The 13,859-nt window shown below is 38.9% G+C and overlaps 1 protein-coding gene across 3 annotated transcripts in view; it reads left to right on the top strand.

The window, feature by feature from the left end:
- Window positions 1–13,859, top strand: part of AASS (aminoadipate-semialdehyde synthase) — a 66,907-nt gene that overhangs the window by 24,896 nt on the left and 28,152 nt on the right. The window lies entirely within an intron of this gene.

Here is a 13,859-nt window from a genome sequence, read left to right as displayed (position 1 = left end):
CATGGGAAATATGTAACTGCCTTCATGCTTCATTATAATTGCATTTGCCTCTCATTATGCATACTTTATTAAGAATGTTCATGACATGTGAGATAAGATTTACTTTATTTTCACTATTTTTCTGCTTTCGAGGTCAATTCATATTTTGGGGCATTCTTACTATACTGTGATTAATAGATTGGAAAAATCAGAAATACAGAAAATTTTGTTGGATTTTAGTCACTCATACTTAGTTAAATGACAGTCTATGTTCTGGTCATGTATTATTATTATTATTATTTAACATCTTTATTGGAGTATAATTGCTTTACAATGGTTTGTTAGTTTCTGCTGTATAACAAAGTGAATCAGCTATACATATACATATATCCCCATATCTCCTCCCTCTTGCGTCTCCCTCCCACCCTCCCTATCCCACCCCTCTAGGTGGACATAAAGCACCGAGCTGATCTCCCTGTGCTATGTGGCTGCTTCCCACTAGCTATCTATTTTACTTTTGGTAGTGTATATATGTCCATGCCACTCTCTCACTTCGTCCCAGCTTACCTTTCCCCCTCCACGTGTGCTCAAGTCCATTCCCTACGTCTGCGTCTTTATTCCTGTCCTGCCCCTAGGTTCTTCAGAAACATTTTTTTTTTTTTTTAGATTCCACACATATGTGTTAGCATACGATATTTGCTTTTCTCTTTCTGACTTACTTCACTCTGTATGACAGACTCTAGGTCCATCCACCTCACTACAAATAACTCAATTTCGTTTCTTTTTATGGCTGAGTAATATTCCATTGTATATATGTGCCACATCTTCTTTATCCATTCCTCTGTCGATGGACACTTAGGTTGCTTCCATGTCCTGGCTATTGTAAATAGAGCTGCAGTGAACATTGTGGTACATGGCTCTTTTTGAATTATGGTTTTCTCATATATACCCAGTATATATACCCAGTAGTGGGATTGCTGGATTGTATGGTAGTTCTATTTTTAGTTTTTTAGGGAACCTCCACATACTGTTCTCCATAGTGGCTGTATCAATTTACACTCCCATCAACAGTGCAAGAGGGTTCCCTTTTCTCCACACCCTCTCCAGCATTTATTGTTTGTAGATTTTTTGATGATGGCCATTCTGACTGGTGTGAGGTGATACCTCATTGTAGTTTTGATTTGCATTTCTCTAATGACTAGTGATGTTGAGCATCCTTTCATATGTTTGTTGGCAATCTGCATATCTTCTTTGGAGAAATGTCTATTTAGGTCTTCTGCCCATTTTTGGATTGGGTTGTTTGTTTTTTTCATATTGAGCTGCATGAGCTGCTTGTAAATTCTGGAGATTAATCCTTTGTCAGTTGCTTTATTTGCAAATATTTTCTCCCATTCTGAGGGTTGTCTTTTCGTCTTGTTTATGGTTTCCTTTGCTATGCAAAAGCTTTTAAGTTTTATGAGGTCCCATTTGTTTATTTTTGTTTTTATTTCCATTTCTCTAGGAGGTGGGTCAAAAAGGATCTTGCAGTGATTTATGTCATTGAGTGTTCTACCTATGTTTTCCTCTAAGAGTTTTATAGTGTCTGGCCTTACATTTAGGTCTTTAATCCATTTTGAGTTTATTTTTGTGTGTGGTGTTAGGGAGTGTTCTAATTTCATTCTTTTACATGCAGCTGTCCAGTTTTCCCAGCACCATTTATCGAAGAAGCTATCTTTTCTCCATTGTATACTCTTGCCTACTTTATCAAAGATAAGGTGACCATATGTGCGTGGGTTTATGTCTGGGCTTTCTATCCTGTTCCATTGATCTATATTTCTGTTTTTGTGCCAGTACCATACTGTCTTGATTACTGTAGCTTTGTAGTATAGTCTGAAGTCCGGGAGCCTGATTCCTCCAGCTCCGTTTTTCTTTCTCAAGATTGCTTTGGCTATTCGGGGTCTTTTGTGTTTCCATATAAATTGTGATATTTTTTGTTCTAGTTCTGTGAAAAATGCCATTGGTAGTTTGATAGGGATTACCTTGAATCTGTAGATTGCTTTGGGTAGTATAGTCATTTTCACAATGTTGATTCTTCCAATCCAAGAGCATGGTATATCTCTCCATCTGTTTGTATCATCTTTAATTTCTTTCATCAGTGTCTTATAGTTTTCTGCATACAGGTCTTTTGTCTCCTTACATAGGTTTATTCCTAGGTATTTTATTCTTTTTGTTGCAATGGTAAATGGGAGTGTTTCCTTAATTTCTCTTTCTGATTTTTCATCATTAGTGTATAGGAATGCAAGAGATTTCTGTGCATTAATTTTGTATCCTGCTACTTTACCAAATTCATTGATTAGCTCTAGTAGTTTTCTGATAGAGTCTTTGGGATTCTCTATGTAGAGTATCATGTCATCTGCAAACACTGACAGTTTTACTTGTTCTTTTCCAATTTGGATTTCTTTTATTTGTTTTTCTTCTCTAATTGCTGTGGCTAAAACTTCCAAAACTATTTTGAATAATAGTGGTGAGAGTGGACAACCTTGTCTTGCTCCTGATCTTAGTGGAAATGGATTCAGTTTTTCACCATTGAGAACCATGTTGGCTGTGGGTTTGTCATATATGGCCCTTATTATGTTGAGGTAAGTTCCCTCTATGCTTACTTTCTGGAGAGTTTTTATCATAAATGGGTGCTGAATTTTGTCAAACGCTTTTTCTGCATCTATTGAAAAGATCATATGGTTTTTATCCTTCAGTTTGTTAATATGGTGTATCACATTGATTGATTTGCTTATATTGAAGAATCCTTCCATTCCTGGGATAAACCCCACTTGATCATGGTGTATGATCCTTTTAATGTGCTGTTGGATTCTGTTCGCTAGTATTTTGTTGAGGAGTTTTGCATCTATGTTCATCAGAGATATTGGCCTGTAGTTTTCTTTCTTTGTGACATCTTTTGTTTTGGTATCAGGGTGATGGTGGCCTCGTACAATGAGTCTGGGAGTGTCCCTCCCTCTGCTATATTTTGGAAGAGTTTGAGAAGGATAGGTGTTAGCTCTTCTCAAACTGTTTGATAGAATTCGCCTGGGAAGCCATCTGGTCCTGGGCTTTTGTTTGTTGGAAGATTTTTAATCACAGTCTCCATTTCAGTACTTGTGATTGGTCTGTTTATATTTTCTATTTCTTCCTGGTTCAGTCTTGGAAAGTTGTGCTTTTCTAAGAATTTGTCCATTTCTTCCAGGTTGTCCATTTTATTGGCATAGAGTTGCTTGTAGTAATCTCTCATGATCCTTTGTATTTCTGCAGTGTTAGTTGTTACGTCTCCTTTTTCATTTCTAATTCTGTTGATTTGAGTCTTCTCCCTTGTTTTGTTGATGAGTCTGGTAATGGTTTATCAATTTTGTTTATCTTCTCAAAGAACCAGCTTTTAGTTTCATTGATCTTTGCTATCGTTTCCTTCATTTCTTTTTCATTTATTTCTGATCTGATCTTTATGATTTTCCTTCTGCTAACTTTGGGGTTTTTTTGTTCTTCTTTTTCTAATTGCTTTAGGTGTAAGGTTAGGTTGTTTACTTGAGATGTTTCTTGTTTCTTGAGGTAGGATTGTATTGCTGTAAACTTGCCTCTTAGAACTGCTTTTGCTGCATCCCATCGGCTTTGGGTTGTTGTGTTTTCATTGTCATTTGTTTCTAGGTATTTTTTCATTTCCTCTTTGATTTCTTCAGTGATCTCTTGGTTATTAAGTAGTGTGTTGTTTAAGCTCCATGTGTTTGTATTTTTTACAGGTTTTTTCCTGTAATTGATATCTAGTCTCATAGCGTTGTGGCCAGAAAACATACTTGATACGATTTCAGTTTTCTTAAATTTACCAAGGCTTGATTTGTGACCCAAGATATGATCTATCCTGGAGAATGTTCCATGAGCACTTGAGAAGAACGTGTATTCTGTTGTTTTTGGATGGAATGTCCTATAAATATCAATTAAGTCCATCTTGTTTAATGTATCATTTAAAGCTTGTGTTTCCTTATTTATTTTAATTTTGGATTATCTGTCCATTGGTGAAAGTGGGGTGTTAAAGTCCCCTATTATGATTGTGTTACTGTCGATTTCCCCTTTCATGACTGTTAGCATTTGCCTTATGTATTGAGGTGCTCCTATGTTGGATACATAAATATTTACAGTTGTTATATCTTCTTCTTGGATTGATCCCTTGATCATTATGTAGTGTCCTTCTTTGTCTCTTGTAATAGTCTTTATTTTAAAGTCTCTTTTGTCTGATATGAGAATTGCTACTCCAGCTTTCTTTTGATTTCCATTTGCATGGAATATCTTTTTCCATCTCCTCACTTTCAGTCTGTATGTGTCCCTAGGTCTGAAGTGGGTATCTTGTAGACAGCATATATATGGGTCTTATTTTTATATTCATTCAGCAAGCCTCTGTCTTTTGGTTGAAGCATTTAATCCATTTACATTTGAAGTGATTATCGATATGTATGTGCCTATGACCATTTTCTTAATTGTTTTGGGTTTGTTTTTGTAGGTCTTTTTCTTCTCTTGTGTTTCCTTCCTAGAGAAGTTCCTTTAGCATTTGCTGTAAAGCTGGTTTGGTGGTGCTGAATTCTCTTAGCTTTTACTTGTCTGTAAAGCTTTTAATTTCTCCATCGAATCTGAATGAGATCCTTGCTGGGTAGAGTAATCTGGTTGTAGGTTTTTCCCTTTTGTCACTTTAAATATGTCCTGCCACACCCTTCTGTCTTGCAGATTTTCTGCTGAGAAATCAGCTGTTAACCTTATGGAGATTCTCTTGTATGTTATTTGTTGCTTTTCCCTTGCTGCTTTTAATATTTTTTCTTTGTATTTAATTTTTGATAGTTTGATTAATATGTGTTTTCGTGTGTTTCTCCTAGATTTATCCTGTATGGGACTCTCTGCACTTCCTGGACTTGAGTGACTATTTCTTTTCCCATGTTAGGGAAGTTTTCAACTATAATCTCTTCAAATATTTTGTCAGACCCTTTCTTTTTCTCTTTTTCTTCTGGGACCCCTATAATTCAAATGTTGGTGCTTTTAATGTTGTCCCAGAGGTCTCTGAGACTGTCCTCAATTCTTTTCATTCTTTTTTCTTTTTTCTGCTCTGTGGTAGTTGTTTCCACTATGTTATCTTCCAGGTCACTTATCTGTTCTTCTGCCTCAGTTATTCTGCTATTGATTCCTTCTAGAGAATTTTTAATTTCATTTATTGTGTTGTTCATCATTGTTTGTTTGCTCTTTAGTCCTTCTAGGTCCTTGTTAAACGTTTCTTGTATTTTCTGCACTTTTTTCCCAAGATTTTGGATCATCTTTTCATCATTACTCTGAATTCTTTTTCAGGTAGACTGCCTATTTCCTCTTTATTTGTTTGGTCTGGTGGGTTTTTACCTTGCTCCCTCATCTGCTGTGTATTTCTCTGTCTTCTCATTTTTCTTAACTTACTGTTTTTCTGGTCTCCTTTTCGCAGGCTGCAGGTTTGTAGTTCCCGTTGTTTTTGGTGTCTGCCCCCAATGGGTAAGGTTGGTTCAGTGGTTTGTGTTAGCTTCCTTGTGGAGGGGACTTTTGCTTGTGTTCTGGTGGATGAGGCTGGATCTTGTCTTTCTGGTGGGCAGGACTGCGTCTGGTGTGTGTTTTGGGGTGTCTGTGAACTTATTATGATTTTAGGCAGCCTCTCTGCTAATCGATGGGATTGTGTTCCTGTCTTGCTAGTTGTTTGGCATGGGGTGTCCAGCACTGTAGCTTGCTGGTTGTTGAGTGGAGATGGGTCTTCGCATTGAGATGGAGATCTCTGGGAGAGCTTTCATCGTTTGGTATTACGTGGGGCTCTGAGGTCTCTGGTGGACCAATGTCCTGAACTCGGCTCTCCCACCTAAGAGACTCAGGCCTGACGCCCAGCCGGAGCACCAAGTCCATGTCAGCTACACGGCTCAGAAGAAAAGGAGAAAAAAGAAAAGAAAGAAAGAAAAAAATAAATAAATAAAATAAAATAAAGTTATTTTAAAAAGATATTATTAAAAATTTTAAAAGTAATTAAAAAAAAAAGAAAGAAAGAAAGCAGAGAGCATCCAAACCAATAAACAAATCCACCAATGATAACAAACGGTAAATACTATACAAAACAAAAAAACCCACAAAAACACAAAAAAATGGACATATAGAACCCTAGGTGAAATGGTAAATGCAAAGCTATACAGACAGAATCACACAAAGAATCATACACATACACACAAAAAGAGAAAAAGAAAAAATATATAAATATATATATATAAAAAAAGGAAGAGAGTAACCAAATCAATAAACAAATCTAACAGTGATAATAAGCTCTAAATACTAAACTAAGATAAACATAAAACCAGTTCCAGACTTTTTCCCAGACTCCCTCCCGGCTAGCTGTGGTGCACTAGCCCCCTTCAGGCTGTGTTCACGCAGCCAACCCCAGTCCTCTCCCTGGGATCTGACCTCCGAAGCCTGAGCCTCAGTTCCCAGCCCCCGCCTGCCCTGGTGGGTGAGCAGACAAGCCTCTCGGGCTGGTGAGTGCTGGTCGGCACCGATCCTCTGTGCGGGAATCTCTCCGCTTTGCTCTCTGCACCCCTGTTGCTGCGCTCTCCTCCGCGGCTCCGAAGCTTCCCCCCGCCACCCCCCCATCTCCTCCAGTGAAGGGGCTTCCTAGTGTGTGGAAACCGTTCCTCCTTCACAGCTCCCTCCCACTGGTGCAGGTCCCATCCCTATTCTTTGTGTCTGTTTTTCCTTTTTTCTTTTGCCCTACCCAGGTACGTGGCGAGTTTCTTGCCTTTTGGGACATCTGAGGTCTTCTGCCAGTGTTCAGTAAGTGTTCTGTAGGAGTTGTTCCACATGTAGATGTATTGTTGACGTATTTGTGGGGAGGAAGTTGATCTCCACGTCTTACTCCTCTGCTATCTTGAAGGTCCTCTGGTCATGTATTATTTACTGTGATCAGCGATTGACTGCTGAAATACTGTGTTATCTAAATTCCATTTTCTTTGTCAGAGAAAAGCTTTCTTATTTCAGTATTTATCCTAAACATTCATACCCATCCTGCTTTATTTCTACTGCTAATGGCTGTCTGCCTCAGGCAATGGTTCCAAAGGTATGAAGAGTGGCTCTTGTCCTTTTCATCCATGGTTTCACTCAGGAGTTCTCATACTAAAATGGGGCAATAGGTAGTGTGGTATGAGTAAGTGCAACTTCCAGCCCATTTTCTTCTTTTCTTTCACAAACTATTCTATTTTGACCCTTTGTTTTTCCTCCTGGAATATGTCAGCAGGGAGATGTAACAGGCTTTAGAAAATGCTGGTGGCAGGCATTATCATGGTTGGAAACAAGATTATATAGCACTTACTATGTTCCAGACAGTGTTCAAATTACTTTATATATTTTAATTTTTAAATACTCGTGATCACCCTTTCAGGTAGGTACCATTATCAACCCATTGTACTGATTAGAAAACTGAGACACAAAGAAGTTAAGGCTGAGAAAGCTTGCTGATGCAGTACTGGATCTGCAGTGTGTCTGGAATTGGTGCTGAGGGATTAAAGTAGCCTGAGAAAGAGAGTATAAATGCCAGGTTTTACTGGAGACATCACTTGCTTTATGGCCTTGAGCCGGGCACTCACTTCCTTTCTGAGCCTCAGATGTTTCACCTGTAAAGTAAGGTGGTTTTAATATATAATCTTAATGGTCCCTCTAGTTCTAACGTTCTGTAATTGTAAATGTTTAAGTGGTGAAAAGCATGTGTATATTTAAAAAGGAATAATAAATTTACCTAGATGTTTACTATTTTCAGTGATGTTCATTTCCCTCTGGTATCATTTCCCTGAAGAATCAATAACTTCCTTTAGCCCTTTGCTTGAATTTTTATTTTGGATATTCTCTTTTCAGTTCTAAAATTTCCATTTGGTACTTTTTTTTTCTCTTTCTCTCCTGAGAATTTCTATCTTTTTATTTATTATGAGTGTAGTTTCCTTTAGCACATGGAGCACAGTTATAAAAGCCACTTTACAGGCTTCCTCATATTTCCAAAATTCTGGGTAAACTTGGGCTTGAAATATATTGATTGTCTTTTCCCTTGAGAATGGATCATGTCATAGTTTTCTCGTTTTCTTAAGCTTAATAATTTTGGAGAACATCCTGGATGAGGTGAAGAGTCATGCTGTGGAGATTCTGGATTGTTACATTTCTCTGAAAAGTGTTGATTTTGTTTGGTTTATTTGGCTTTTTTTAGCAGGCAATTAACTTGGCTAGACTTAAACTGAAAACTCTGTCTCACCTGAGATAGGTAGCTCAAGTAAAAGTTCAGCTCTTTCATCTTTATCTGGATTGCTTGTAATCTGACCTGCACATGCTCAGTCCTTCCAGACCTGGACCAGAGTTTACATGGAAGTTGGGCTTCACTTTATCTGAATCTGTCCTTTCTGGCATTTTCCACTCACACTCCAGAGGCTGTGGTGCTGTGGGTTTCAGCCCTGTTTCCTCAGATCAGAAAGTCAGTGAGCTTGCTGCAGGTTTTTAGCTCCTCACACCACGTGGCCCCTCCTCAGGGCAATGCCAAAAGAACAGCAAGCTCAACTATGGCACTGGTTATTTCTTCCGAGTTTTGACACTCTCCCCAAACCGCCTGCTATTCTTCATTCTCTGAAGCCCTCACGTAGTTAGTTTTGTTTGTATTTTGTCCAGAGTTTATAGTTGTTATGTGTAGGAGGGATGGTCTGTTAGAACTTAGTCCCTACCTAAAAGAGAACTCCCCAGTCATAATACATTAATTAAATCAGCTTGATTCCAGCAGAGCTTTGGAGTAGCTAGAAGAGCTATCGGTGAGCCTTTGGCTTTAATTCATCTTTTGAATCTTACAAGTATGCATTTCAGTGCAACTCTTACCTTTTTAGGCCAAAATATGGAAAATGTTGCATGCTAGTTTGCCTTTGTGAATGGATTTGACTGTTATTTCTTGAAATGTCTTTTTGTTTGGCTGCTCTAAAATCATTTACCATTCTAAGAAGCTGTTACTAGCCATTTTCAAGTCACAAATTATTATGTTTCAAAATTTCAATTACAAGTTTCTTTCTTTTTTTAAATTAATTAATTTATCTATCTGTTTATTTATTTTTGGCTGAGTTGGGTCTTTTGTTGCTGCGTGCTGGCTTTCTCTAGTTGCGGTGAGTGGGGGCTACTCTTCGTTGCAGTGCGTGGGCTTCTCATTGCGGTGGCTTCTCTTGTTGTGGAACACGGGGTCTAGATGTGTGGGCTTCAGTAGTTGTGGCACGTGGGCTCAGTAGTTGTGGCTCACGGGCTCTAGAGCGCAGGCTCAGTAGTTGTGGCGCACGGGCTTAGTTGCTCCGCGGCATGTGGGATCTTCCTGGAGCAGGGCTTGAACCAGTGTCCCCTGCATTGGCAGGCGGATTCTTAACCACTGTGCCACCAGGGAAGCCCTACAGTTTATTTCTTTTAGACCTTAGAACACAGTTTTTCATTCCAATTTGTCCTTAATCAAAATTGCCATTCATTCAGTACAGTTGATCGCATACGGATGTTAGGAGAAAAGCAAGCCAATTCAATGAAATCCTTAGTAAAGTGTGTTTGAGGGTTAGCCCATGTAACTGATGAAGGATAAGTAAAATTTAAATAAAATTTTTCTTAAAGAAGAAAATATAATATTTTTACATTATATAATAGTATAAAATATTCAAGTATCACAGATAAGTGATATGTAAGTATACAGCATGATAAATTATCACAAAGACACCCATGTGAACACTACATAGGTAAAAAAGAGAACAAGGTTAACATCCCAGAAATCCCCTTGTGCCTCTCCCAGCACCGTTCCCGCTCTCCTTCTGAAAGGTACCTACTATCTTGACTAAAAACTATGGATTAGTTTTGCCTTTTTGGGGAAAATTTTATTTTTTGAACATATTAATCATCAGAGTTTAAACTCACTTCTGATAATTACAATGAACTTTTGGGTCTGTTTATGTTCTTTGTTTTACTTTTTCTTGGTTTTCAGTCAATTCTTATCACTTAATATGCCTGTTTAGTTTTGATTGAATGTTGGATATTGTGTATATAAAATTTTAGAGATGATTTGAGGCTCTGGATGTTGTGTATTTTTTTCAGAGAAGATTTCCTTTGTTTCTGGCAGGGGGATAGGCTAGGAAAAAAATCACCTTAACTCATGATTCAAAGGTGGGCTTTGGTCCTTTGGAAAACCGATGTTTTTCAATTTACCATTTATTTAGAATATAGTCTTTCAGGATCCCAAATGAAAATCTGGCCTTTATTAGGATCCCCTTCAACAGAACTTAAACTCCAGTTTTTGTCACCCTATAGTTTAAGGTCAGCCAAAAGCTCTTCTCAGTTTCTCTCTGCTTAACATCCCAGCCATTGCTTCCACATTGGTGACTACATCTAAGAAAAGTGCTTAGATGTCTGTTGACAAAGCCAACTTCCCTAAATTGTCACAGCTTCTTCCTTTTATATGTCACTAAGGTCTTCCAAACAGTGTGGTGGGATTGTCTTGGAGACATCTATCTCAGCCTATCTTTGAGCACTGGACATTTTTGAAAACTGATGAGTGTCTCTATGTAGTTTTAAGAATGTGTGTATCTGCTTACCACTAAAAAATTAAGTATATTTTCTGTATTCTTTTCTGATAACGGTATGGGAGCTATACTTAAAGTACCTCGGAGATATTGTGGGTTTAGTTTCAGACCACTGCAATAAAGTGAATATCACAATAAAGTGAGTCACACAACTTTTTTGATTTCCCAGTGCATATACAAGTTATGTTTAAACTATGCTGTAGTCTATTAAGTGTGCAATAGCATTAAGTCTAAAGAAAATGTACATACATTAATTAAGAAATACAATATTGTATATAAACTCTACTTCAATTAAAAAAATACTTTATTGCTAAAATATGTTAACCATCATCTGAGCCTTCAGTGAGTCATTATCTTTTTGCAATAGTAACATTAAAGATCACTGATCACAGATCAGCTTAACAAAAATAATAATATTGCAAAATTTTGAAATATTGGGAGAGTTACCAAAATGTCACACAGAGACATGAAGTGAGCAAATGCTTTTGGAATAATGGTACTGATAGACTTGCCTGACACAGGATTGCCACAAACCTTCAATTTGTAAAAAAAAAAAATTAAAAAAAAAAAAATCAGTATCTGTAAACCACAGTAAACTAGACACAATAGAACAAGGTATGCCTGTATATGCACTGTCCTATTTCCCACAGATTTTCCTTTTTGACTTGAGGTCCCTATGGACCCTGTAGCACTGCAGGGCATAGGATATCATTTTGAACCAATATGGAAGTTTTGTTTCCGTTGAATTCAATAGATATTTCTTGTCTGTTGGAACAAGGCACACATATAAGTGAAGAGAATTAAAACACAGTTTCTGACCTATAGGAGCATGAGGTCCAGGAAGGGGATAAGAGGAGTGTGCAGCTCTGCCATAAGACGGAATGTGACAGCCATCAGAAAGATGCTAATGATGTTGTGGAGGGAGAGGATCTGCCCTGTTGGGAAAGTCAGGGAAGGTGACATTTGAGCTGGCTCTTGGTAGATGTATAGGATCTGTTCCTTTGCGTAGGTGTGGGAGGCATCCTGTGTGATGGAGACGGGAGCAAAGGTGGGAGTAATTTAATGTAAGCTTTCTGTGCGTTGTCTGGTCTGGTGGAGTTAAGGAGTTGGTTCCATGTTAAAAGGGTCTTAACACCAGGATAAATAGCTTGAAATTAATTTAGAAAAGACTGATGAGGGAATTCCCTGGTGGCGTAGTGGTTAGGAATCTGCCTGCCAGTGCAGGGGACACAAGTTCCAGCCCCCGTCCGGGAAGATCCCACATGCCACGGAGCAACTAATCCTGTGGGCCACAACTACTGAGCCTGCGCTCTAGAGCCTGTGAGCCACAACTACTGAGCCCGCCTGCCACAACTACTGAAGCCTGCACACCTAGAGCCCGTGCTCCGCAACAAGAGAAGCCACCGCAATGAGAAACCCACGTAGCCCCCGCTCGCTGCGACTAGAGAAAGCCCGAGGGCAGCAACGAAGACCCAACACAGCCAAAAATAAATAAGTAAATAAAATAAATCTACTTAAAAAAAAAAAAAAAGAGTGATGAGCCTCAAAGGTGTAATATGTGAAAGTGACAAGACATACTACATGTTCCAGGAGCCTTGTGCTTGCAGTTTTGTAGTGGTTGAATTCTAACAAGGGAGACAGTTAAATGCAGTAATCAAACAGCCTTTTGTTGTCTTTTATGTTTGCCTTTCTTTAGGTGGACTCAAGACAATTATTAGGGGCTTCCCTGGTGGTCCAGTGGTTAAGTTCCACGCTTCCACTACAGGGGGCACAGGTTCTATCCCTGGCTGGGGAACTAAGATCCCGCATGCCGTGTAGCGTGGCCAAAAAAAAAAAAAAAACGAAATGAGGATTTGCATCTCTGAGGACTGCAGTTCAAGACAATTATTAGTTTCCTTGGGGGAAAAAATTCCATTGAACTTTAAGTAATTATTGCATGTATCCACTAAGGTATTTATTGAATATTTACCATTTTATAATGTACTAGGCATACAGCAAGATGCCAAATGCAGTTCCTACTTTCCAGGTCTGCTTGGGGGCAGATTTTGGTAAAGGCTTTTCAGAGGAGGCAATTCTTCAGCTGCCTCTTGGAGGCCAAAGAGGAGGAGTTCCAGGTAGAGGAATAGCATGTGAGGCATCTACATGGTGTGGCACAGAGGCAGGTGAGCGCGTGATGCAGATACGCAGCTCCACGCTGTTAGCAGGACTGAAGTGTTGGGTGTGAGGCCAATGGGAGGGTTGAGGCAGGAGAGGCAGAGCTAGACTGTAGAGGAGCCTGAGACTAACTTGAAGGCAACAGAAAGCTACTGAATTATTTTAAATAGGCACAGGAGAAATAATCAGATTTGTGCTGTAGATTGGAGATAAATGGAGGAAAGAGAGGTGGAAAGTAGTTCCCATGGTCCCAGGAAGGCCTAAATAAAGCTGTGGAATTAGAGATAAAGAGCAAAGAGAGAGTGAAAAGATACACAAGAGTTCAGCCGTTTAACCATATACCGAGTGAGGTGCGAACTCATTTCATTGTCTACTTACTAATGGCTCCTGGCTTGTAGACAGGGTTGGTAGGTGGAGAAGTCAGCTTGAGAAAGAAATACTCCAAAGGTGCCTGGGAGAAACAAGCAGTGGGGAGACCCCAGGTGTGTCCATTTCATCAGTTTCCCAAAGAATGCCCTGGCTTTGCCATTATCCCATCAATAGAGAGCCTAGGTGTCTTATGTTTTAGATACATGGAAGTAGTTTTATATTTATTTTAATACAGTAAACAAATACTGTCCTGCCAGCATCTGGTAGGTACATTTTACACTTTCTTAGTTGGATGAGTGCTCTGGACCTTAACCTATGGATAAAGAAGGAATGATTGTCTCATTGGCCATCAGAAGCAATCATACTGACTTATATGACCTTTACCCTTTGGCAGTCCATTCAAGGATTCTATACCTTGGAAGAAAAGAGGAGGACTGGGATGCTGGGATATTAACATGAGAGATGTGGCTTTTGTTGTTGGCCATCTGACTCATTCTTGCAAGATAATGGGAAGAGTGTGAATGACTTTTTGAGTCTACTAGGTCAAGTCATTTTCCTTGACACATTTGAAATGCTGATATACCTATACATAGAACTAATACTGACCTGAGAGAGACTCTCTATTGTAGGGTTGGTGGCTCTTTTGTCTGGAAGACCTATTCTCTACTTCTAATAAAACAGCCTGAACCTTTGGCAAGGGGTAGAGTTCCTCAGAGTGAGGACTATGGTTATAAA

The sequence above is a fragment of the Eubalaena glacialis genome, chromosome 8, assembly GCF_028564815.1.
Source record: "Eubalaena glacialis isolate mEubGla1 chromosome 8, mEubGla1.1.hap2.+ XY, whole genome shotgun sequence".
NCBI classification, from domain to species: domain Eukaryota; kingdom Metazoa; phylum Chordata; class Mammalia; order Artiodactyla; family Balaenidae; genus Eubalaena; species Eubalaena glacialis.
Note: the sequence above shows the minus strand (reverse complement) of the source record. Positions and strands in the feature narration are given on the sequence as shown.